Source organism: Lepidochelys olivacea (assembly GCF_965140295.1).
Source record: "Lepidochelys olivacea isolate rLepOli2 genome assembly, chromosome: 8".
Lineage (NCBI taxonomy): Eukaryota > Metazoa > Chordata > Testudines > Cheloniidae > Lepidochelys > Lepidochelys olivacea.
In genome coordinates this window covers 95,706,320-95,732,621 of record NC_140418.1, presented here as the reverse complement: position 1 = coordinate 95,732,621, position 26,302 = coordinate 95,706,320, and the positions used below count along the sequence as shown (strand labels likewise).

General features: G+C 46.8%; 1 protein-coding gene across 4 annotated transcripts in view; it reads left to right on the top strand.

The window, feature by feature from the left end:
• Positions 1-26,302, top strand: part of ACOT11 (acyl-CoA thioesterase 11) — an 87,269-nt gene that overhangs the window by 4,236 nt on the left and 56,731 nt on the right. The window contains exons 1-2 of one of the 4 annotated variants that reach the window (XM_084637591.1): positions 16,825-17,043; positions 18,722-18,882. The exons of 1 other annotated variant lie outside the window; for it this stretch is intronic. The gene's annotated coding sequence lies outside the window, so the exon portion shown is untranslated. Of the gene's footprint in view, positions 1-4,780; positions 4,848-16,824; positions 17,044-18,721; positions 18,883-26,302 lie in introns of those variants that run through there. 2 more of the 4 variants (XM_084637592.1, XM_084637590.1) reach the window with 2 other exon arrangements.

Genomic DNA, 26,302 nt, shown 5'->3' with positions numbered 1-26,302 from the left:
AAAGTTATTCACTCCTCCTCCTTCCTTTTTGTTTTCCTTTTAAAATAAATGTCATGCCGGCGAAGTCTACAGGATTGACAGCTCTGTGCAGCTAGCGCTATTTATCCAGACAGCAGGGTGCACCCACAGCGCAATGGGATGGTGCCAGTTCCATGGGATGGGACCCCACCCCAACAGGTGAAAAGGTAGCTTGAGTCTTTATGGTCTCCCTGCCTCACGTCCGCCAGGGCTCTTCACCTCTCGGAAACAGCCCCCAGTGGGCCTGACCGAAGTGGTGGATTTTTGTGATGTGGAACTTGTCCTCCAAGAACTGGACTGAGATCACTATCTGATAACCACTGGAGAGGTCTCTGTTTGTCTGGATTCAAGTTGTAGGTGAAAGGCTGTCTCTCCTATTACTACACCTCGGGGCAGATGTAGTTGTGGAACTGATGTCTGTTTTTTGTGTTCTGGAGCATTAGTGTGCTAAGCGCTCTGTAGAGGCTACAGCCATTTTGCTCTCCGAGCAGCTGCAGCCTGTACAGAGGACACGTGCTGTGCTCTCTCCTGGAGATGCTACTCTTGTTCCGTTCTTGGCTTTCCCTTCTCTAAAACACAAATCCTGCAAATTGAAAGCGTGCCCGCTGTGCATGAATAGAACCCTGTGCCAGCCAGTCCCCTAATGTACCGATTCTAATTGCAAGTATGTGAAAGCAGGGGTGGAATCAATAGACGAGGCCTTGACTGAAGGCACACAGTGTGGCAGCTAACTTTTGTTATTGCTTGGAGGTTTTAGATATCGCTCTAGACACAGACTAGCGCAGGAGTGGGTGCTGCCCACGAGTGCCTCGCTCTGAGGCCAGGTTCCCTGTAGCCAAGAGTAGCTGATTGAAAGCCTGGCTCAGGCATGCAAAGTTAAGTGTGTGAAATTATGCTTGTGCATTTTCACATATCCAATTTACAGGTGTAAACATTGATAAGCACGTGCCAGAGGGGTATTTGTGCATGCCTGTGGTTAGCTAGGCCTCGCTGGCTATTGGCATGTGCAAATACCGTATATACACACAGGATATATGGAAGTTAAGTCAAGCATGAGATGTGGTTTGTGTGTGTGTGAGAGAGAAGAATTACACATGCCTAGCTTTGAATCATGTCTTCCTGGCTCTGGTGGGGGAAAAATCCTTTAAAATATAACAATTGCTTCCTGTTGTATCGGGCACACGTTAGCTAAAAGTGATCCAACATGTCGTACCGGCTCTGAAAGAGTCCAAGATGCACTGATAGCAAGGAAAACGTGCCTTTTTGTCGGCCATGATACAAAAGTGTAAGTTTCAGAGTAACAGCTGTGTTAGTCTGTATTCGCAAAAAGAAAAGGAGGACTTGAGGCACCTTAGAGACTAACCAATTTATTTGAGCATAAGCTTTCGTGAGCTACAGCTCACTTCATCGATGCATACTGTGGAAAGTACAGAAGATCTTTTTATACACACAAAGCATGAACAAATGGGTGTTTACCACTACAAAAGGTTTTCTCTCCCCTCCCCCCACTCTCCTGCTGGTAATTGCTTATCTAAAGTGATCACTCTCCTTACCATGTGTATGATAATCAAGGTGGGCCATTTCCAGCATATATAGAGAATAGAGACTGGGAGTGGCTAAGTCATTATGCAAGGTAACCAATTTCCCCTTGTTTTTTCCTATTCCCCCCTCCCCCCCAGACGTTCTTGTTAAACCCTGGATTTGTGCTGGAAATGGCCCACCTTGATTATCATACACATTGCAAGGAGAGTGATCACTTTAGATAAGCTATTACCAGCAGGAGAGTGGGACGGGGGAGAGAAAACCTTTTGTAGTGGTAAACACCCATTTGTTCATGCTTTGTGTGTATAAAAAGATCTTCTGTGCTTTCCACAGTATGCATCCGATGAAGTGAGCTGTAGCTCACGAAAGCTTATGCTCAAATAAATTGGTTAGTCTCTAAGGTGCCACAAGTACTCCCTTTCTAAAAGTGTAAGTGTGGGCCAGCAGACTGGGAAGGTTGCTCTTGCATCAACTAGCTAGCTGGATCTGCTGTCTAACTTGCTGGAGGCTGCTCAGCGTTTGAGACAAGGTTCCATGGATTTCAAGGCATGATTGGTTGGGAATGCAGGGTGGGGCAGGAGACTTCTAGCAGCAGGAGGATTAATGCGGTGGTAAGGATTCCCATCTCCACGAGAAATACAGATGTCTCAGAGGCTAGCGTAGACTACCCAAGATTTTGATTTACTAGACTAATGTGCTAGTAGGTTTTGTCATTTGATAATGAGCCTTTTTGGAGATGTCTATAAAACCATTTGTAATCAGGTTTCCAAGTCATAGACGGTTTTATTTTTGGCGGGGGAAGGGTGGTTGGCTGAAGACCATTTTCTGTGTATAGCTACAGTTCTTGCAGCTGGGGAGTAACAGCGTGTTGTAGAGTGACCTCCTAGAAGTGCAGGTGATGAGTAGTACTTATGTCCAGCCTTCACCATGTGTGAGAACATGATTTCCAGTGCAAGTGTAATGGGTCACTTGCAGAAAACCTAGACAAGCCTCTCAAAACCCTATTTCTGTCCTGGAGTAGAGTACGGGGCAGAGCCATGGACGCTGTGGTATAGACACCACCCTAAGGAAGTGTTAGAAGCCCCATCATTTGGGACATCAAAAACTAGACTGAACCTTAGAGAAAAAACACAGAAAGGAACAGCCCTGCGCTGACGCATCAATCTGGATGACCAGCGTGTGTGTTCTATGAATTACAATAGTGATGCACAGTTACATAGCAGGAGAGCTTTTACCGTTGTGCCTAGGAGCCCTAGTCATGACCAGGACCCCCTTGTGCTAGGTACTGTACAAGCACAGAACAAAGACTGTCCGTAGTCCAGGAGTCATGCCTAGGGATTAGAAGATAAACCAACAGTCAGTCAGGAATCTGAGCTGGAGACTGGGTTACCTGGCATGAAGCCAGGCAGGGGCAGAGCTGGAACAACCAGGCTGGAGCTTTTGCAGCTGTGGGAGTGTGTTTTGGGCCACACAGGCATGACTTTCTTCTTTCTGGGTGTGTGCCCTGAGGCCCCGCCCCCACTCTGCCCCTTCCTACAAAGGCCCCACCGTCACTCTGCCCCTTCCCACCACGCTCCTCTCCCTCCCCCGGTAGCGCCTCCCGCCTGCCACTGAACAGCTGATCGGTGGGTGGCTGGTAGGTGCTGAGCACCCAGTATCTCTTTTTCTTCTTTTTTTCTGTGGGTGCTCCAGCCCCGGAGCACCCACGGAGTCAGTGCCTGTTGTGGGCAGCTGCTGAACTCCTCCTGCAGCTTGTCATCCAGACCAGTGGGACTGGGTCCAAAAAACCTGTGAAAACCACAAGAAATAAGCGGGGTGGCGGTTTGAAACCATGCATTGTGATGCTGGGTGGGTTTGGGGCAAAAAACGCCAAGGGGTGAAGTCCAACGGGGCGGGGGGGGAAAGGGCAGACCTCAGAGACCAGCGGAAAAAACTGCAGGCTGCAACTGCATGAAAACAGCCAAAAGTAGCTTGTAATAAGCTGACTTGGCAACTCTTGTTGGGTTTTAGAGCCGGTTTGCTGCTCCTTGTAGCCAATTAGGCAGGGCAGCTGCGCTCATTAGGTTGCCCAGAGACTGGCTGCAGGCCCTGATTCCTGACAGACAATTGTGACCTCAGTACTTCATAGCTATGGAAAGCATCTGAATCGTCCTCTTGTAAATTCGGAAAAAAGGCTTCAAGATGAGGACAGCAGCATCAGATGCCTAACTAAGGCCTTGTTTTCACTATACTCCTGAGGGAATTCTGCACCTCCTCCCCCCCCAAATACGCACACAATATTTTAAAATTCTGCAAATTTTATTTGTCAACAAATAAATGTGGCTGCAGCAGGCCCCCACCTCCCCTGGTACAGGGGCTCAGCGGCTCCACCTGACACTGACAATGCAAGGGCTGGGCCTGCTCCAGGAACATCCTGGGACCCTGCCCCTCTGTGCCAGGCATATAGGTGCTGAAACTAGGGACGCAGGGGGTGCTGCAGCACCCCCTAGCTTGAAGTGGTTTCCATTCTATAACAGGTTCACGGTTTGGTTCAATGGCTTTCAGCACCCCCACTATATAAATTGTTCCAGCACCCCTAGCAGGCAAACCGGGTGTGGGTGGGTAGGCTCAGTCCTGCAGGATCCAAGTGTGGAGGGGCTTAGTGTGTGGGGGGGATCCAGGTGTGGGGTGAGAGGTTTCTATGTGGGGCACTCAGGGTGGGGGCAGCTCAGGGGAGATCTGGATGCACAGGCTCGTTGGGGGGGGGAGGGGGTGGTTCCGGGTGCAGGGGCAGTGGGATTCTGCAGGTGAAGATGGTTGGGGCTCAGTGTGTGTGTGTGGGGGGTGTCTGGATGTGGGGAGATGAGGCTTGGCAGGAGTGTCCGGGTGTAGGGATATGGGGTTGATGGGGTGGGGGTCCAGGTGCAGCTGGTTGGGGCTCAGCAGGGGGACCCAGATGTAGGGGGGTAGGGCTTGTCAGGGTACGGGTTAGGTGGGCCTGCTTGCCATCGGGGAAGCCCCAGCCGCTGCCGAGGGGACGCTGCATGCCGGGCTCCCACTTCCCTCTGCGATTCCCGCAACTCCTCTTCTTCCCTGTCTCATCCCGTCACCCCCCTTACCGTCGTATCCTCCCCCTCCCCACCCCTTACCCAGCCGGGCCCCACCACAGGCACTCACTGGTGCACAGAAAACAGGAAGGCTCCCAGAACACAGGAGCCAGACTGGCACTAGGACCCAGGAGGCAGTGTTCGGCTGCAGCAGAGCCAAGACTAGTAGCTTCCTTCCGCTGGGCAGCTCTGGGCTTTCAGGTATGCGGGGCGGGTAGTGACAGGTAACCCTGTGTACCCCCCATGCCTGGTCTCTGGGGAGAAATCCCCCCCCCACACTGAGCCATGGTCGTCCCCCCACCTCGTGCAGGAATTCTGCAGGGTTTCTGCAGTCCCGCAGAGTTTCCCTCCGAGTCTCGTTAGGAGAAACTCGTCTTAGCTTCGCTAACACGAGGCAAAATCCTAGTGAAGACACGGCCGCTTGCAGCTTCTGAATGCGTTAGCAAGTCGAGTTAGGCTAGACTCCCCCTAGTCATCTTAACTCTATCTGTGGTGGGGGAGTCCAATCCTGCTGTTAGCTAACTTGCATTAAGAGTACACCCTCTTTTCTGAGTGAAGACATTACTAGATTGCCTGGCTTTTTTCAGAGGTACTGAGGACCCCTGGCTCCTATTAGAACAAGTGGGCTACCTTCAGCATTATGCAAAGAATTGGCTAAATGAAACTTCTGTGAATCCTATTGCTTCCTGACCTTGCAGCATCTAGGTACTCAAGCCAGTGGCTTCAGGGTGTTTGTACCTCTGCAAATCAAGCCATGTAGTGAGATGCTTCATGTGGAGTTAGTTGCATGATTTGAATCATAGGCAATGACTTCTACTGGCGCCAGTGGGTGCTTGTCCCCCCCACTGCCCCTGTTCCTGTCCCAACTCCATCCCTACCCTGGCCCCGCCTCCTCCCCTGAGCGAGCCACGTTCCTGCTCCTTCCCCTGTCCTCCTGGAGCTTGCTACAGCTGTTTGGCGCCAGCAAGCACTGGGAGGTAGGCGGAGGAGTGGGGACGCGGCGCGCTCAGGGGATGAGGCAAAGGAGGAAGTGAAGCGGAGCGGGGAGCTTGGCTGCCGGTGGGTGCAGAGCACCCACTAATTTTTCACGGAGTCGGCGCTTATGAGTTGAGGACCCACATTTGAAATGCTTTGGCCTGGCTGGCTGCTGTTCAGGTCCGCTCCCAATGAGCGCGTCCGAGTAGATTCTGTCCAATGAACACAGATGTTCCTTGATTCTAAACGGCGCTGAAAAGGCCAACTTGTGTTTCTCTTGATGGGATGTTCTCCTGCGGCTGCAGCTCTGTGTGAAGGATGAGGATGGTTCTGCACTTGGTTCTGCTGCATATAACCTAGGCTAGTTCCGGAAGAGAGTCTCTGTCTGCTTCTAGTGGCTGATCCATATACAAGTTTTGTGTGTGTTGCTGCTTCCAGCTGATGGACCTAGGCTAAACTAAGTCGTAAAGGCTCTCACTTTTGGGTCCTGGGTTCAAAGCCTGCAGTCAGCCCATGGGGGTTAGGTAATGTGTATATAGTCGTTCAGTCAGCAATCAGCATGGTGCTTGGCTGGGTGAGGGGTTGAGAATGGAGAGAATTTACTTTGTCTTGTTGCTTGCTGAAGGTTATTTGAGATTTTCATTAAAGATCAGAATGTCTGTACAACTCTGTTCACCTTCTACTGAGCCAATGAACATGACTTAAATTTTTTTTCTTGTTTAACATACTCTAAGAATCAACGGAACTGCTGATAGGTCAGAGTCTTCGCTCAAAAGTAATTAACAATTTTAATCAGTAGTGTCATGACATCATTAAATTTCGATTTCTTTGCGCGAGAAGCCCACTGATGAATGATCCCACGGAAGAACCGGCACATCTGGGAAATAATGATAGTTTTTCACAAGAGCACAAAATCCAATATTTTGCCCTGTAGTTAGCTGAGTTCCAGCACTTGCAATGAAGGAGTTTTAATTTATGCAGAGTAATTGGCTTTAGTCACAAGTAACTTGTGAGCATCAAAGAGATTCTGACCTTTTTGGGTATTTTTCAAATAACGTTGTTCAGTCAGTTCTTCCCTCTTTCAAAAAGAGAGAATAAAACACACCACTAGTATCTCTAGACCCATCGGTGGCCAGAGGAGTAATGCCACACGTAGTGGTTCTAATGTAGGGTGGTCATAAACGTTTGCAGGCAGCTTTTTAAAAGATTAGTCTAACAGTAGTTGTGCCTGGTGGAAGTAGAGATGTTCTGGATGAGACTTGAATTTTGGCTGCTTTTTTTTTTTAATCTTAAAAAAAATTCTTGGTATAAAGTGTTGGATTAGTGACAGCAGAGACTTTTTTATTATGAGTATTTATTAATTTGTATTACAGTAGAGTCCGTAAAGTTCCCAGCTCAGCAGGGCCCCTGCGTAATAAGCACTTGACAAACCCATAGTCAGAGACCACTGCTGCCTCAGAATTCAACCTATATAGATGAGTTCTATACCCCTCCAACCCTCTAGGTCAGGGATGGGCAAACTTTTTGGCCCAAGGGCCACATCTGGATATGGAAACTGTATGGCGGGCCGTGAATACTTACAAACAGTGCTTGAGCTGCTCCTGGCTCCACGGAGAGCCCTCCGTGAGGGCCTTTCCATGCTTCATTCCAGAGAGTAGTAAAAAGCTTCCTTTGTAAATAGTCCCCTTGCCCAATGGGCTGGTTTCACACAACTCCATGCTCAAAAGGAAATGAGAAGCCAGTTGGTGCCCCTTCCTGCACCTTCTAATGTCTGGCAATGGCCTCAGCAGTTGAAAACCAGTCAGCTTGTTTTAGATGAGAAATATATAACCCCCCTTACTCCCTTTGCCTTTCCCGGAGGGACTCAATCCCAGGATTCATTATCTCCTCCTCCCTCACTGTGGGGCTAGCAGAGCTGGAGCTCATGTTTGGCATCATCTGCCAAGTCATGATCACAACCCGCCAAAAGTCTTACCAAAGCTACCCAATCAGGACCTGCTATTTCAAATGTAAAACCCAAACGCAACTTGGAGTTATCTTTACTATTCCTCTGGGATGTATAAAGAGCCCTAGCAAAACATTTTGTTGTTGTTCTTTGCAGTTCATATTTTTTTTCCAAGTCAAAGACCATCTAATGTGAGAGTTTATTCCCACTCAGAGAAACGTTCTTACTAGTGCTCCTGGTCCTTGATTAGCAATGCAAATATTTTTGCAAGCTGCATTTTTTATTTTACCTTGGATCACACACATGCAGTCGGCTTGTTTGCTAGTAGGTCACCCTCACTGAATTGGATTTTCTAGTTGTGGAAGTCCTTGGTCAAATTTTTCATTAAAGCCAGGTAAATCCGTACTAACAACATTTGATTTTAATGTAGCACCACCAGGATCAGTCCCGAATACCTCCACTGAGGGCCAGTGGTGTTACTTCACAGGCAGACTTTGGTACCAGTCCTTCCAGAGTCTTTAGAATTCCGATCTGGAAGTTATCTGTTACCCTCTACAAGTGGTTAGTCTGTAACTGGAGTTCTCTGTTGAACCTTGTCTGCTTTAATGTTTAGGAGCATTCAGATGTGGGGGGAGGGGAGGAAGACCGCATTACTGTGTGTGATTTTTCTTTGAACACTGTATTAGAGATTCCTTCTGGAAACCCGTTATTGTCCTGTTGTAATAGAAAACTTTAATCTCATTGAACACGAGTTGATCGGGTTTAGTAAAAAACTTGCAGTTCTTTGTCCTGTGACTTTCAGAGAGCAGGAGGAAGAATCAATAATTCTTTTGATCTCCTAATACCTCTCCTTTAATGCATCACAGTTAATTTTGCACACCAACTTGTAATGATGATTTCCCTTTAGAGACTTACACTAATTTGTCATGTCGTCTTGGGCAGCAAACAGGCTTACTATTTTTTTTTTTGAGGTGTTGCTTTTCCTATTGGCTTGTTCCATGCTTTCCCCCCAAAGATACCATGTAAAAACATAAAGCAAAATTACAGCTCATAACCTTCCACTTTAACTTTTACATCTCTTTGGAATTAGGCTTGTGAGAGACTTCCTTTTCCTTGTTAGGCTGTTTGTTTGAGCGACAAGTGATTATTTTTGAGAGGTTTGCTAAATGCAATTGAAAACAGTTTCTCCTTCCCCCCCCCCACGTTGAAGGCAGCAGCACAATTAGAAACACTTTAGATGCTTGACCTATGCTCAAGTCTCCAAACAAAAGTTGCAAAGATAGGTCTGATGCTTTTCAGGCACAATTAGCATAATGCTGTAATTATGGTTTATAGCAGTTGTATTCCCCTAGCTATTACACTGACTAAATACATTCATCTGGGGTGTTCTGGCATGCTAACTAAACATACACATGTCCCCCCAGTCTACTGGATGAATACACAGACACACACACTATGTTCTTGTTTCCAATCTATCACCATATGCCTGTCTTTTACAGTTCTTTGGTGCATGATGCTCATAGAGTGGATAATTAGCTAAATGAATTAATTGACATTCATACTTGTAATTAGCAAATGGTTACAAGCAGCTATTCTCCTTGGGACAACTAAAATTTCTCAGGGACTAATGTTAAAATACTGTAAAATCATTAAGAGTAAATAATGAGGGCTGATGGTAGTGCATGATTATGGAGGTTATTTTCTTTCCCCAGTCATAAAGCCGTCCACATTGTAAACAAGCCTGTGCAAAAGAAAAGCATGCCATAAAACGTTCTGGAAACGGCACCTCTCAAGAGATGCAGTGGGACTGAAGGAAGTGTACTCCAGCTGAAACCCGAGCCAGATGGATGGCATGCAATCAATAGCACGTTGATAGCTACTGCAAGCACTTGTCTGTCTGCTATGACAAAATAAGGGTAGCGCCAGTTTTAGCGAACAGTTCTTTTTTTCCAATATTTACCACAGAGCTCTGGCAAATCAGAAATATACTAAACAAAGGTACCCTGAACCTACACAGCTAATCTCTGGTTCACTGATACAGACTGGTGTTACGGCATTGGATGTGGTGCCAAAGAGCCCATGCCATCTTCGGCTGCGGGTCAGAGGCGGGTCTCTGCTGGATAGAGCATGCTGAGACACTGAAGTCTCACGTATGATGTACTGCATCAGCTCTGTGCCCTGTCTCGGAGTTAATGATTGCTTGAGTAACACATCACCTGTCCCCTGCTACCTGAAGCCATGATAAGACTGGCTTGTGCAAGATGTTGCTCTGTGTCTACTACTATTCTTGGGTACTCCCTTCATACACAGGGCTTGCTTGATATCTCTTGCCCTGTCAGTTCAGGAACTCTGCACCTTTGGGAGCAGGCGTGTCTGGGGAGGATTTGACCCCGGGGGTGTGGGGAGGGGGAGGTGTCTGCATTGAGGGGCTTAGCTGAGGCAGTGCTGTTTTGACTTGTGGCCAGGTCTCCATAGCTGCACTGCCAGAGGCTGCCCAGTCTGTCTGGTTTGGATGTACTGAATCATTGCATCTTCTGGCTCCTTCTCATGTTCTCCTGGCTGACCTTATTTGCTCTTGTGGCAGGTCTCAGGAGAGCAGAGATTGCAGGGGCCTTGTGCAGTCTTCCAGGTGGGCTTTCTGTGGCTAGGAACCCTTGTGCCAGTGGGGGCTGATATAACTTGGCACTGTATCAGATAGGAGGGATGTCTTCATCTCAAAGAGCCACTTGCAACTGGCTCCTGAGTAGCTCAGAGTCCCTTCCACTGCCTCCCACGGGGTGAGAATCTGTGGGGTGGGTTTTGGGAGTTCTCTGCCTCTGAGGCTTGGCTGAGCAGAGGAGATGGAGAACAGGAGCAGGCTCATAGTCCCAGCCAACTTGGTGTAGGGGGGTCAGAAGAGCTGTGTCAGAGTTTTGCATTAGTTTTGCATTGCATTTGAAGTTCACCTGGCTCTAATTTCACATGGTGCATAACTTGGTAGCAGCTGCTTTGCCTCCCCACCCCAGGCTCGAGCCTGGCACTGTGGATATGGGAGGAGGAGTCAGTTTCTCTGCACTCCTTGGACATTCCCTGTGCAAACCTTTTCTAGTTGGGCTTTGTGCAGGGGGCCACGGTTTGACTCTGAGCTCAGGCTCCTCCTTAAGCAGCTGGTGAGTAGAAGCAGGTTTTGGTTGCCTCAGGTTTCTTGGGACTCCAGTGTGGGAATCCCAGTATGCAATAGGGCCCTGGTCCTGCACTGATGCAGGCACAGGATCCTTGCATGTGGCACCTGATGTGGGATCAGGGCCGGTGCGGTGTTTGTACAGTGTGTGATGCATGTGGAAGGATATTCCCACGACTGGAAACACAGAGCAGGAATCAGTTCAAATCTGGTTGGAAGGTAGAGTTCTGCTTTAAATGCAAAAACAGTCCAGTGAGAGAGGCTTGGTTTATGACTACTGTTTGAACATCAAGCACACTGTAGAGACGTAAGCAATCTAATGTAATTTCTCTGGTAGCTTCCCAAGACTACTGAAAGAAGAGGTTTAGAACACAATAGAGTTTTTTGCGTTGAATTATTTTTATGAAACTTTCTTTTCCCTGTATCTTCAGGCAGGAATGTGCCTGATGTGAAAGCAAGTGGAAACAACACACCAATTGGCTTATCTATTTATAGGACTGTGAGATGCGAGAAAATTGGCGCAAACTCCATTGGTTGGGACACTTTTTTTTAAAACTAGGCTTGTCAAAGTGCAAGGAGATTGGTCTGACGTTTCTGGAAGAAGGAGCCTGGGGTCATAGACAGGATCACTGGTTGGCTGGTCATCTTGTTAATACTTTAAATTGCAGTAACGCCTGGAGCCCTCAGCTAGGATGGGCCTTATTGTCTTGTGCATGCACATAATAAATTACAGTGCTTGCCCCAAAGAACTTAGCCTGATGAAAGAGATACTGGGATGGAGGCGTCTAACAAGCAAGCAGTGATCGAGAAACCACTAGAATTTTTAGTAGTGAACATAACCTCTCACTAGTAGCGATCCCAGCTTGCCACCTGCCCAGCATGCAGTTGCGCTGTTTTGAAAAGAAGTGGCTCCAGGGCCAGAGTTGTGGATGAATCAACTATGGGGAGGTAGCACGAGTGGCGCTAACAGCAGACGGCCAAAGCACATTGCGGTCCGGGAGAGGAGGAAGGCAGGCTGTGATCTCACCTGAATTCCAGCTTGGGACTGTTTGAAACACTGAGCACAAAACAAGGCAAAGGCCAGTCTGTATCTTGGACTCCTAGTGGCTTGTCCAGTAATATCTAATGGCAACATCTCTTGGGGTAGAGGGAGATCTCGGAGGGTCTAGAACAGGTCTTCCTAATCCTGAAAGAGCCGTTCTGTAGGGAGCCAGCCTGCAGAGGCAGGGAGGTAGATTAGCTGTGACGCTACGGGTTGACCGTCCATCCCTCCCTCAGTCTCTAACTTCCACTTTCTATGGCTCTGTGGAAGAGGGACAGTAGGACAAATGCTGCTGAGTTGCATTGCCCTTGGGCTGATATGAGAATACTAAAGCCTTGTCTGTGCTAAGAAAATATCCCTGATGGCTGCAGCTGAGCCTGTGCTGAATGCAGGTTAGTGCATAAACCAGGACAAACTGCATGCCCAGCACCATTTCAGAAGTGGTGATGACAACCTGTGGTCAGCCATTGTCAGCAGTGGGTAACTTAGCCTAGACAAGGCTTGAGGGACTGATTGTGCCGTGCTTAGTCATGTAGAGGAGCACTTAGGTGAGTAGTCCCATTGACCTCCGCGATACTACTCAGTGAGTAGGGGCTAATCTATATAACAGATGCAGCATAATGCCCCCCATGGCTTTAGAAGTGGCTGATGAGGGATATCCTAGATACCGAGGGCAGGTTCTTGGGTGGTGAGTGGCTTCCTCATGGACTGAGAGCCTGAAAGACCTGCACAGAATATGAGTGATCCAAAGGTTGCTCCTTAAGCTTGGGATCCACCTTTGTATTTGTTGGGCAAGTCATAAAGTTGTTTTACCTACCAAGGCTTTCTAAATGCTGACCCTCAGTTGGTCCAAAACTCCATCCGGCGTGAAATTCTGTCAAAAGGACTAGGGATTTCATGGTCTACCTTATCTTCTTGGTTCACGGGCAGGTAGTGTTGGGTTCTTCAATACACTTCAAAGATTAGAAGCTCAGGTCTTCATTCCATGGTGTCTATAGCTAAAACTGGATTAACGGGCTGGTTAGGATTTAAGGATAACATATGAAAGAGTCTCTGCTCGGAGATTGTTCCATGCCTGAAAACATGCCATATAAATGCCACCTCATAGAACATTGTTTTGGTTTTCAACATCTCAAAGGGGCTGCAGAAAAGATGTCCAACTGGTGGTCCTTTATCTTAATAACCTGAAGAAGACAGTAAAAGCCATCCTATAGTATGTCGGGGAACTTAATACCTCTTATGTAGCACTCTTCATCAGTAGATCTCAAAGTACTTTACAAAGCAACAGCATCCCCATTTTATAGGTAGGGAAAATGAGACACAAAGTGTGTGTGTGTGGGGGGGCGGGGGTGACTTGACCAAGGTCACCCAGCAGGCCAGTGGCAGAGCAAGGAATAGAAACCAGATCTCCTGAGTCTGTCCAGTGTTCTGTCCACTAGGCCACACTGCCTCCACATTTCAATGCAAAAACAATATCCTCGTGGTAAGGGGTGGGATAGGCAGGGCCTGGTGCTCCATTCCTGTTCACCATCACTTACACCAGTGCAGAATGGGTGTAAAATGCTCCCATTCTGGTTTGGTATCCATTTGTCACAGGTGATGATGCTAGGTGCACGGCAGTGGAGAATCAGGCCCACAGCGTATAAAGAGACAAAGCCAACCTATGGCCCTCCCCGCCCTTCAGGAACAGCCAGGTTAGTGCTGCAAAACAGGGTTGATTGGAAGCAAGCACATTGATCCTGGGCGATTGGATGCTCCCCGTTTTTGTTTCAAACATGGTTCTTACTCTGCGTCCGTCTCATGGATACGGACATGTAGCAGGCTCCCCCAATCCTGGCTTGTTTCGGAGATTTCTTGCCGGCTACCAAAACGATGCAAACGCAGCCGTGAAGGCAAAATAGCACTGCCCTGCCCCTTTCCCATGGCGAGCGTTCAGATGAACCATTTCAGCACAGGAATGGGTCCAAGCAGGTATGACCTGTCCTATGTTCTTACCTTTCTGTTGTTTGCTACCTAATGTTCCCTTTGCAGACCGATGTGGAAAAACAGACTCACTTCAGGACTTTTTTTGCTTTCTGTGGGAGGGGAGAGGCCTATGAAGAGAATAGAGGTTAAGCTCTTCAAGCAGGGATTTGCAGAGTAAGATTAGATGGTATGGGGTAAAATGGCGGAGCCCAGTGACCCATGACATTGGCAAAATAATCAGACACTTTCTACTAATACTGAACAAGGAACTCTAATGGAATTAGACGAAGGAAAACAGCGCTGTTCCTAAAACCAGTCTTTGCTTCGCTGTAATCTCTTCTGCCTAGAACCTCCCTCAGCCCCACTCCTGCTTGGCTTCCTGTGCCAGACTTAAAGAAACAGTACATATCCCTGGAGCATGTTAGGTCTTGAAAACTCTGGGGGCTGGGGTATTTCAGCACTCCCACCCTTGTTAGCACAGATGGTGGGAGAATTCTTTTAAAATCCTCACTCTGGAAGCACCCAAAAACTTTGCCTGTTACAGACCTCTTAGGGGATGCAGTGGCCACACAATGTGCTCTGACCATGTTTATAAGACATTGTGGCTTTGCCTGGGGAGACCAGACTATCTTAAATATACAGTTACAACTGCACTGAAACTGGGGTCCCTAAGATGGCTCTAATTGTAGAATACATGGGTGGCTGTGGATCAGACCCTAATCACTCAGACCTCAAGTCAATAGGAGTCTTTCCATTGACTTGCATCCTTTGTGGAGTCCATTAGGACCTGATCCAGGGGAAACAATGACTAGTCAAAGGGCTATTAAATGCATAAAATAAACTGAAAAGCAATCCACTATTTTCCTCTGATCCTTGTTGCTATTGTTACGGTAACTGTAAGAGTTAACTGTAAGTTAGAACTCGACTTCAGTCTGATTTTATTATTAAATCACTGATGTCCCCTTACAAACAGAACCAAGCGAAATTGAAAACACAGAATAATTCCTGTGGAGATTTTAACATTATTTCCCTGCTGAGTTTTGTCCCCAGTTATAAAATGCTCTGATCGCTCTTTCTTTAAGCCTTGGCAAAAGATGTGCAGTCAGGCAACACCCGACAAAAAGCCCCAACCGCTCAAGAGTAAAGAATATCTAAGTAGAAAACCACCCCCCCACCTTCTCAGCAGGCTAAAAATGGACACATTTACTCAGTAGTCAGCTTTGGCCTCCCTGGATCATGTCAGGGGAGGTTAGTGCTGTTCAGCTTCTTGAACCTCTGAACAACGGCAACTTTAAAAACTGAAACCGCGGGTGAATGTTCATTCATCAGATTGGTTAGTCTCCAAGGTGCCACAAATACTCCTTTTCTTTTTGCGAATACAGACTAACACGGCTGCTACTCTGAAACCATTCATCAATTGTGCTTCCTGGGCAGCCAGGTGGGACCACTGATCACCAAGTCTGGTCTCCAGCACAGCACAAGCCACGCAACTTCAAGTGACTCCTGTCTCCAACCCAATAATCTATAGTTGAACAGACTATTGCTTTTAGGCCCCAAGCCTGCAAACACTTAGCACATAATTTAACTCCCGTCCCCCCCCCGCCCCCCGAACTATTTACCATAGTAAATACCAAAGTAAGGCCCTGATGCGGCAGACGCTTATGCATGTGCATCAAAGTTATTAATTCAACCTTGATTTAAAGATGCCTAGTGACAGTGATTCCCCCACATCTTGTGGGAAGATGTTCCAATGGGTAATTACTCTCACTGTATATTTAAAAAAAAAAAAGTGCACATTTGTTTCCAGTTTGAATTTAATGTCTGCATTAGAAATCAAATGGTAAAAATTAAGCCATGTGTGTATAAAAGTGTAGATCTTTTAATTTTCTTATTTCCAAGGCTCCTTTTAAAGGAGTGTAAGAATATGGCTCAATATATATTTGTATAAAGTTGATTTGGCTCCTAGAGAGGCTGTATGGTGTGTTACAAAAACAGCCATTCTCCTCTTCCTTGTAAGCTCCATTGATTCTTTCTACCTCTCTTGCAATGACACTGTGAAAAGAGTATTTTATCTCTTGTACCTTTTTGTTTTTAATAATCAATATTGTTATATTTAGCTCAATAATAATAATAGGGCCAGATTCTCAGCTATTGTAAATTGGCATAACTCCATTGAAGCCAATAAAGCTGTGTGGATTTGTACCCCTTAGATACCAGAGGTAAATTTACAAGATTGAGATAAATTAAACTGCAGAAGACAACCAGTTCAGGCCTGCTAAAGTCTGCACCCGTTCAAGTTTCCCACCCACCTTACAAACATTGTCATCAGAACAAACCGACATTGCTCGGCAACAATGGACCACCCTCAAGATAGCTGATCAAGCAGTTTCTCAAAGCTGGCATTTACAAGTTAACACTTTCAGTGGGGTCACATACATCACATGTATAAGGAATCCAGGGCTAACCTGGGATAGCCCACTGAACTTTTATTTTATTCAAGGTGGGAGATGGAATAAAAACTCCACTGCAAATGCACAGTGTATTACAAACTTAAGGTCTTAAACCCAAAGCTGAGGAACAGGTGGAAAAACATTAGAATTCACAGACTAGCTGCTTCCTGAAAAAAGATTAAAAGAAAATCAATTCCCGAAAGTCTGCTCAACCTTCTCTCTTAATACTTCTGTCAAATGACACATGTAGGTGTTAGATCTGGGTATCTCTGTGTCATACCTGTGGAAGCCTTGTCTGACAACCATTTCCTTTTATAATTTTACTTGTACTGGGTGACTTAATTTTGAAACTGATAGTTTTGTTCCTAATCACATTTGTAGCAGTTTCTCATGAATATTGTGTCTTACTGAAGGTCCAATAGAGTGAGTGTGTGTGTGTGAGATAGATAGATATATATATATATATAATATTTTAAGGAGAAAAAGCTTAGGGGAAGCAAAAATCTGAGTTCGAAAGTAGAGCCAGCGAGTCAAAGAATTGGCCAGTAAACAAAGCAAAGTAGCTATCTGGAAGAACTTATAGGTGCCACCTTAAGAAAACTTCAGCTGACTGTTTGTAAGAAACTGAGGGGAGTGCCGCTTCCTCTGATCCAAAGGACAGTTCTGGCAGGGGCTCTGCCTGAAAGGCCTGGAGAGGAAAAAGAGTGAGAGAGAGCATGGGGGTGAAAAGTACAAGCAGGTGGTCTGGTATTCCTCCTTCACGACAGGTCAATGCCTGATCCTGTTGTTACAATTCTGGTCTGTTGCAGAGGAACATTACTCTGGCCTGTTCAGCAAATGCGAAGCTCCTTCTGGCTGAGGTGAGATTGGGAGGCTAAACTGTTAGGTAGTTTTGCTGGGAAGTGAGAAGCCTGTTAAAGGGGGCAGCTGTTGATCCTGGGGAGCACCTGGTTTTGGTGAGGCGGCTGAGAGAGCGCTGCCAGCGGGATGTACACACGTTTAGTGCTAAATCCTTTTTGCATTGACACAGCTGCCTCCATGCAGAACTTTACACAGCTTTCTGTTTTGGCTTCAGCTGGTGTTTGACTTGGGAAGGAAAGTGACAAAAACTTTCAAACATTTCCTAGATGAGGAAGTAACTTAGGGTGGCTTTTAGCTCTAGTGAAACTAATTAACTTTTTAAACTTGCTCTGCATGGAGCAGAAAGCTCTGGGTTTTGGGTGTGCTATGTGGCACAGTGAAGTGCCCTGGAGGAGGATGTAACATGAAACCATGCAGCCTGTATACATGCTGCATGTCACATACAGCACGCTTATGATCTGTATTGGTTAATTTCATAAATAGTGTGCAAATCGCCAGGGGAAGCCACTTGTGTGGGTGCAGGATGCGGATTTACAATTCGGTAGCATTAATCTACGGTGTGGGCACCAGAAGAAGATGCCAGAACCAGATTTTTGCAGCTAACTGATTATTCCAGCAGGGTGTATTACTCCTAATTGTGCTGTTAGCATTTCAGCAATAAGAGAGCTCAACTGGGTGAAATACTGGACAAAAATCTTAAACCTTTCATTAAATTGAGGCTGTACTTTTCAGAAGAACTCCTCGCACATTGAATGAAACTCGTGAATGTCTAGACTTGTATTTTGGTGCCTCAGTGGGAGCTGAGCTGTTGTGAAAATCTGGCCCAGCTGCGGGTGCTAAGTGGTCAAAAATCTGGCCTGGAAATCTGCTCTTGAAAATCTGCTCCTGTTTCAACCTCAGGAGCTGCTGGAGACTATTAATTATCAAACGCAAGAGGTGTCTTACGGTGCTGAGGAGCTTACAGTCTGAGGCCATGATCCTCCTGACTTTGAAGTCCATGGAAAAACTTGCATTGACCATAGTGGTGCAGGACTGGGCTTTAATTAAAACCACCCACCATACAGATGGGGGATGGGGAACGGGATGCAACCGGTAGTGACTGAGAGGAGTTGTCTAGCAGGCATCCTGTGTTCTTTAACCCTTTCAGGTGCTTTTTAAAAATACCCCTTTGGGGGAAGGACCGAATTTACAGGCCTTTTGGAAGACGCAGGTTTTTTTAAGGAGGGCCAAGGAGATGGCAGAGGCATCACAGACTCTGGTTTTGTGTGCAAATTATAACTGTAAGCTACACAAATGTCAAGCATTAACTTGCTGCTGTCGAGCAGTTGTGTGGTGGTCCTGTGTGAGGTTTAAACACATACTTTACTCTACCCCAGCAATGCCTGCCTGCCAGTGAGGTTTACCAACCGCTTCCCACCACGCTTTGTAATCTTTCTAGATGAAAGCTGCTACAACACATGTGATAATAGTATTATGACCTTTGCATTTAGGGCATGCTGTGTTAAGGCTCTTTTTGCACAAAGTAATCAGTAGGGACTTTGGAATCCTCAGTAGGACGGCTGTATAATGAAACCTTCCATCTCTGCACAAACCCCAGCATGCAAGTGCTCCTTTTTTATTATCCTTATGCTTCACAACTTGTTTTCAAGTGACTTGACAAGCTGACTTTCATTTCAGCTTTTGTGGGCATCCTTTTGTGAGGTGATCTTAAGAAATTAACAAGCGCAGGGGCAGTAACAATAGTCAGTTGGAAACCAACAAAATTACTCTTGGAACTGCAATGCTCGGAGGAAGAGTTACCTCTTGCACATGTACGCAACAGGCTTGCAATAAGCAAGGTAGGTAGTTACCTGTTGTGCTATTGACCCTATTCTTTATTGCTGTTTGGTGGGTTATTTAAGTGGGTCCCCGAAGATGGGGAGAGGAGGAAAGGAATCTGACACAGATGAGGGTGGGAAGAAAGGGGATCTGACACAGACCAGAAACCCATGTTTGTCAGTGGTAAAGGCTTCTCCTGTGGCTTGGGCTGTCCATTTCAAATGAGCCATTCAGCTAACAAACTGAAGCTGATCCACTTATGCCAGGGTTGGATTTGGCCCCACCTTTCTCCTGCTTGCCTAGAGCACAGCATGGCTCAAATGCTGAACAAAATCATAGTTCAGCATCGTACGTGCTGCCAGAGAACACTCAAAATCCAGTTCGTCCAGAGCCAAATTGGACTTCATTCTAGTCCATTTGTTTTTCTGGTGTGTGTCCTTGCTATATGACTCAGCTTGTCTCTTAGTGGCTCCTACGTTGCGAATTGCGTGGGGTCAGCATGTGGTGCCTTAGCAGGCTGCTGCCTCTGAACAATGCTCTACGTCATTTTACGGGCCGAGTGTGAAACGAGCGTGGGAGTGTAGCGAAAGCAATGCATTCAGGCAGGCAGCAGTGTGCAGGAAGGTCTTGGAAGGCATTGGATTTGCACACTGATTTCTTTCTTCCAAGCTGGCAAGACCTTTTTTGAAAACTGTAAACAAGCCCTGCTGCCTAAGGGGACCAGTTCCCAAGGGCGTGTAGGTTGAGCCACAACAGATGCCGAAAAGAATCGGATGTTTATTTGAGCTAATATACTCCGCATGGAGAGGGAAGAGAGAAGTCATTCTCTACCAAACGGAAGACAGAGGGCTACCTTCTGATAGTGCCCTACAGTGGTGTCTTTCAGTGGCACCCATCTGCAGGGGTTATCCTTGCAATGGGTGGAGGATTCTCCAAAGGGTGATGAATCTTTTCAGGGTGTCCTTGCTTTTGCCCTTATGTGGGGTGGCCCAGCCGCTAACTACCACACTCGCTACTTTCAGACAGACGCTCCTCTTCTCAGCCTTCAGGAGGGAGTGTGCTAGGCTTTGCTTCCCTCACCTACTCTGGGATCAGTTCGCTAATCCTGTTCTTATCCTCTTCAGCTAGTGCCCTCATGGGGTCTCTTGCCAGGCCTACAAAAGTCAGGGGGAGCCATGGTATTAGCTTTTAATTAAACAAACAAATTCTATCCCTCTCGCTTGCTGAGTCATCCTTGGATGTGAAAACTGATCCAACCCAGTGTAAATGGATTGCTCAGGTTCTTTGAAGATAAGCAGTGCTGCCTGACGCCCAAGACTGACCTTCGAAGATCAGCACAAATTATAGTCCTGAAATGACCTGTAAGGTCTTGAATTTGCCCCACTCGGTAGTGTGAGAGTGGCTTCATTGCAGGTAACTGTGCGTTTGAAAAACTTTTATTTGCTAGTGCTTTAGTTCATTAACTTTTTACCAGGAGCAAGTCAGTTAGGAGGACTAACTTCTAACGCCTGTTCCTTGGACAGGCAACTCCACTAGTTCAACAAAACAACATAAAACAGCAGCATTCAAAGATTCAGTTAAGATAAAAAGGGCAGGGACTATGGGGCACTTGTGATGTGTTTGTATGTAGCATGGCATGATGGGGGGGGGCAGCCTGCATGTTGCCATCGGAGGCTATTGCAATATACGTGTTCAACGATAATAAAATACCAGGTACCAATAAAATACAAATACCAGGGTCTCGGACAATAAAGTCCATTACAGACTTCGCTGCTGCTCATGAGTTTTTCTACATGGAAGGCACTCAGATACTACAGTAAACTGCAGCTGTGTAAAGCCCATAAATAGAGGCCACACATTATAACGATGGCCTCTCTAGAAAGGGAGGTGAAGGGAAAAACATCTCAGAACCACTGAGTGTATCAATATATCTCCTGACCTCAGTTGCTACGTCTGCTGGATTGTCTGCATTTTTCCTGTTTCTCATGGTGACCGTCTTTAAACTTTCGCAACATCTTTAAACTTCATCTGCTCTGGAGCAAGGCTTGGTGACCAGCGCTGAGTGTACCTTTTGTTCTGGCAGGAAACGGGCTGTTCTGTTTCTCTCTCCGTTGAGGAGCCTTGTGATGTGATGTGTAAAATGTCAGCAATCATTAGGTGACTTGACTCACTGAACCACCATCCTTCCCCGATTCTCCCTGACCCTCCTCCTTTGCCGCAGATAATTTATTTAAAGCTCCTTCTCCTCAGAACAGGGCCCTTTGTTGGCACTGGTGAATTTCTGGGAAACATGATGCATTGTTGAGATGCTAGAATTTCTCAAACTAGGTCAAGTTAATTTTTTAACACATGCAGATTTGCTTGTTACTATGGATATTGCTTAATTACACACCAATAATCCCCCATGAGATCTACATGGTCACTGCTCATTTTTTCCCATTTTTAAATATCCCCAGGAACTGGAAGGAATTCTTCAAGGGGGTAGAATGAGGAGTAACGGGATGAAGCTGAACAAAGGAAAATGCAGGTTAAATATCAGGGGAAAGACGTGTATTCTGTAAGACGGTGGGATGGTCTCCCAAAGGAGGTAGTGTGTTTCTTGTGTTGTCTAAAACTCTGCTGCACAGAGCATGAGATTTTATTAATCTGACCTCTTCCCGCCCGTGCATGGTTGACAGACGAGATGATCATGAACGTCTCTTCCACTTCTAATTTCCAGCTGTTTGGAGTTGGTAAGAACAGAGTTCACTTAGCTTCTGAATGGCAGTTCAGCCATGTAAATACTTCCTCCCTCCCACTCCATTTTTATTTGCCATGCATGAATGTCTCCTTTGTGATCAAGGCATTTGTGTGTGGATGAGAGCATCCATGATTTGTTTAATTACTAATACCTAGCTCTCCTTCTACAGGTCTCAAAGTGCTTTACAAAGGAAGTCAGTGTCATTATCCCCATCTTAAAATGGGCTAACTGAGGCATGATGTGAAGTGATTTTTGCCCAAGGTCACCCATTGGCAGAGCTGGGGATAGAACCAAGGTCTTCTGAATTCCAGTCCAGTGCCCTATTCACTAGGTCACACTGCCTTCCATTTACTGGCTCCCCTATTCACATTGGTCATCTAAACAGGGAGCAGAAAGGATGCCATATGGTGATGTGCCATTGGTCACCTACACGAATAAGCAAAGTGACCTAGCTAGGGGTGGAAGGTGCTTGGCTATATTGGTGCAAAACCCGTGTCAGGATTATGGAGCTGATTGCATCTCTAGCCTCTCTTCATGCATTCCCTCAGCTGTCAGCCCTCATGCCTTTACCTGTTTTGGGATTGAGATTTTGCACTTCTCCCACTTTTAGACCAGGATATGGATACAGCACCCCGCCTGTGCTAGCCACTTAGTACTGCACAGGTCTGAGTGGATATCTGTCTCTCTTCTCTTCAGGTGCCTGTGACCATGAGATAGCAACTAACCACTTTTTAAAAACAAGCGGGGTTTATTTGTAAACGCAACAAAGTGTTAGAGAAACTGCTGTGAAAACAACAACAGAGCCATGCGTAGCTAGTGGAGACTAACCTTACACTTCACTATATACTATGGATACAGCTGTGCCGATGTAGCCCCATAGTGTAGATACTTCCTACATTGACAGAAGGGGTGTGTGTGTCTGTCCCATTGATGTAGTTTTGAGAGTCAGTAGCTTGACTGATGGAAGAATTCTTCTGTCAACGTACCCGCAGCACAGCGGGGCTTGGCTTAGGTCACCCTAATGATGGCACAATTTTTCACTGCCCTGAGCAACGTAGCTAGTTGTTCTAACTTTGAAATGTAGCCCAGGCCTTAGTTAGATGGGCTTCCTTTTGCAGTTGCAGGAAAGGAAAAGACCAGACTTAAGTTCTTTTAGGAGGCCAATGTGCTCTTGGAATCTAGCCTTGTCTTCACTGCAGAAAAAATGGTGTTAACTCAATTATAAGAGCACTTTTTTTGTTCATTTGCTAGTGAGGTCTGTCTTCCTTCCTGTCTTTCTACCCCCTCCACCCCTCAGTAAGGAAATTCCCTTTTCTCAAAGCCCTGCCCCCTCAGTGTGTGCTTGAGGCCAATTACCCTCCTATTCACTGGCTTTTGTTACAGGGCCTAGGTGTGAAGTCTTTTCATCCTTCGCCATGCCTACAAAAAAATTGACAAGAGTTAGGTTGCTGGTGTGGTGAGACCTTGCCTATTACGTTGACTCCCTGTACTCCCCTGTCTGTCTGTCTCTTGTCTTACACTCTGTACACTCTTTGGGGCACGTCTCTTCTGTTTGTACAGTGCCTAGCACAATGGGGTCCTGGTCCATGACTGGGGCTCCTCGGAACAATGATAACACAGATAAATAATAACAAACCCCAAAGGTCCCTTATTTCAGATGTGTCCACATGGGGAGTTACACCAGGATAACTACATACAGCATTAAAATCCCATCGCCTAGTACTGCTGGTGAACTTCTCCATGTTGACAAGCCCTAAGAGTGCCCCCATGATGCTTTGCTGTTTACTGGTTTAGACCCATTCAGCTTTACTGGCTTGCAGTCACTACCCTCCTGCCTGGGAGGGAGTCTGCTGGGTCTATCTGCTCTGCTCTGACGTTCCACCATTCCATCTCCGAAATGCTCTGAATAAACCTCACCTCGGGGTACAGATCAACAATCCCCACCTAGTGCCCCCACGCTCGCCACACCCTGTTTCTCAGTCTCCACTCTGCCTCTGCACCGGTCTCTCCTGAGCGCCGTTACCTTGAACTAGGCTGCATAGAAAGGAGCCAGGAAGGGACAATCCCGTGGCAATAATTGGCCAGCCTGGAAACAGGCAGTGCATAGCTGCTCAGCCACTTTTATATTGAGCAGTTAGCAGGCTGAGGATAGCTCCGTCTTAGGAGCTGGTATGTGGGTGTGGCCTCGCTCTGGAATGGATATGAATGACCGCAATCATGTTGCAATCTGCTTGAACTCCTTAAAATAAGCAGGACTGGACCTGCTCGGAACTTGGATGGGAGACTTCAGAGAAAATCCCAGGGTGCGGTAGGAAAGTGTTTGACTTTGTAGGTGGCACTTTTCCTTCTGGCTTGCCCCAGCAAGGCCGGACCAGCAGCTGGAAGGGAGTTCTCCTGAGGGATAGGAGAGAGCTCCAGTGAGGAGCCTGAAGGGGGTGGGGAGAGTTGGCGGCATGGGGGTCGGGCTAAGGTAAAGAGACGGAGTATCTTTCAGAAAGGAAGCTGGGAAATGAGGCCAGCCTGTCTCTGGATGTATCCTATCAAAGGAAGGGGGCTTCCTGCAGTCAGCTGCTTTTGCCAAGGTTTGCCAACCCTCCAGGGTTGTTCTGGAGTCTCCAGGAATGAATGAAAGATTGATCTTTAACTAAAGATTGTCATGTGACGAAATCTCCAGGCATTCATCCAACCAAAGTTGGCAACCCTAAGTTTTGCCCGTCCTCCTGTCCTGCCTCGCAAGTGACATCTGCTGAGAGGCATTCAGGATGACGGTGCATCTTCTGCAGGCTGCTCAGCGTCCCAGAGTCCCGTGCAGCTTTTCTCCTGCTGGCCCAGCAGATCTTCAGTCTACTCTCAGTGCTGGCAGAGGGAGCCATGAAAGGCAGGACATGATGGAGGGAGGGGGACGGGCGGGGAACAGCATTTGAACTGAAGGGGGGACAGACTTCCCCTCTGGGTAGGGTAACAGTTCAATCTCTGTGGTCCATGTAGTTTTTCTCAGTTAGTGCAAAGTGGGGTGTTTGGTTTGTGATGAGAGATGGATCAGAGACCTAACAAACTCATCTCCTGTAAGGGTCACCAAATCTCTGCTGGATGAGAGAAGAGTAAAATGAGAGGAGCTAGAGTAAGGTATGGTAGGATTTAGAGCAGTGAGATTAAAAGATGGAGGGGGGCTTGTGACCGGGGGGGGGGGGAGGTGAAGGCGCTGGCTCTGGGAGAAAGCCATGAAGGGAGTACAAGAGGCGGAGGGATGTTGTTTTTCCAGATTCCAGTCAGCCGAATCGTGCCTTTTGCAGTCCAGGTGCCATGACTACTTGGAGACGAGCAACAGAAGTGAATGGTCAGCACCGGGATGGTCTTTGTTCACAAGTCACGTCTGACCCACTCTGTTTCCAGCTCGGTCTCCAAGTAACTCAGTGTGAAATACCTGTAACTGGCCCCCTTTGGGGTGATCTTGAGCCCAGTCCTCACAGTGCTAAAAGCACAAGCTCCTAGCACTTCACCTAACCGTGACTCTGCCGCAGAGCAACAAGCAGTAGCAGCTCGTGATCCTTTTTGGTGGGCCAGCCACAAGAGGGGGACAAAGACCCACATTCTCCTTGTGTGGATTATACATCCAACCAAGCATGTTCCAGACCTTTAAAGGTACAGTCACCACCTGCATGCCGTCCGCACAGTTCTCAAAGCTCTGTACATAACAAAGGTGAAATGATGTCGTCTCCTGCACCACCACGGGTTAAAGGAGGAGCAGGGCGATGGAGCGGTCGTCGCTGTCCTTCTCTGCCAACCGGAGCACCCACTCCACAGTCTGCTCAGCCAGTAGGTTTCCAAAACAAACAGCAGTCTCCTCTCGGCTGGGGTTGCGATTGGTCAGGTGGTATTGTTTCTGCTTCCTGACTGGACAACACATTTTTCCAACAAGAAACTAACCAGCGAACCTATGTTGTGAATTTTCAGGAGATTGAGTGTGTGTGCTAAAACGGCTGATTGGAATAATAGCTTCCCGAGTAGCCAGCTCTCGACTTACCCCCAGATAAATCGTCACCACCTCCAAATTGCACTTAATCCAGTGTAATCCTTATTTGTGGAGATATTCTGGAATCTTCTCTCTCTCCCACCAGCTGTCCTGGTTTTGATCTTGCTGGCATGTTGGAGGCATGTAGGCTCATTACGCCTTCAGCAGCACAGAAACTGAACATGGCAGAAGCCAAGAAAAAATTCCACTTGAAGGTGGTTTTTTTTTTTTGTAGAACTGGGTCACTCAAGGGGTGACAGCATAAGAGCATCATCGCCTAGGTAATGTATCTTGTTGCCATGGTGACCGCTAAAGGCTGCATCAGTCAACAGCTTTAAAAATGTGACAGTTGAGTGAGAGTGAAGATTTTAATGAGGACAGACACTTCCTTGCTTAGTTTCAATAGCCGAATATTCTAAAAATACCCTTCCATCTTGTTAATATTTCCGGGTCTCCAGAGTGTAAATTAATGTACATAACCTAGGCACTTTCTTTGCAGTTCTTGACACCCTGGAATATTCTGTCAAAGCTGAGTGCATCCCAGCTGTTGAGATGATAATAGCATAGTTCAGTTCTCCTGTTGTGGTTTCCACTGACCAGAAAACTCCTAAGCCATGACTGACTTTTTTTTTCTTCCTCTCCTTTAATGTGGAACCTCCTGTCCCCTCAGTTTCCCTTACCCCACTTA